Source organism: Propithecus coquereli, unplaced genomic scaffold (assembly GCF_000956105.1).
Source record: "Propithecus coquereli isolate 6110/MARCELLA unplaced genomic scaffold, Pcoq_1.0 Scaffold53, whole genome shotgun sequence".
Lineage (NCBI taxonomy): Eukaryota > Metazoa > Chordata > Mammalia > Primates > Indriidae > Propithecus > Propithecus coquereli.
The window spans coordinates 7,394,120-7,394,580 of NW_012151174.1; the positions used below are offsets into that span (position 1 = coordinate 7,394,120).

Below are 461 nucleotides of genomic sequence, written 5' to 3' on the forward strand. Positions count from 1 at the left end.
TCTCAATGGATTTTTTTAACTTTTAAACATACTAAATATTTAATGTGTCCCCATAAAATAAGAAAATTATTGCAAAACGTAGAAAACAGCAAATATAATGTTCCTCACGCCACCCACCCAAAATGGGAACACACACCATATATATTCTCTTAAAAAGTTACTGATTTCTAGCTTGTTTAAACGTTAAGGTGCATGAAATTATCTTTAGTTAGGAGGTGGGGCTTTTGTCTGTCTGTCTGTCTGACTTTCTCCATCACACACAGAAACCGGGGATTAAGCATCAGCCCAGTGTCCACCTGGCCCAAGTGTTTCTTCCTCGGATGCGGCAGAGGGCGCCATGACACCGGCTCAGCCGGGACAGCCACACATCGCTGCGCCCTGCGGGGCAGAGGCTGTTTCATGCTTGTGGGATTTGGGAAGAAAACTCGCCTAGTCACAAAGGAGGCTGAATGAATATGATC

The 461-nt window shown here is 44.0% G+C and overlaps 1 protein-coding gene across 1 annotated transcript in view; it reads right to left on the reverse strand.

Annotated features, from left to right (window-relative positions):
* CPE (carboxypeptidase E) overlaps positions 1-461 on the reverse strand; it is a 23,062-nt gene that overhangs the window by 18,355 nt on the left and 4,246 nt on the right. The window lies entirely within an intron of this gene.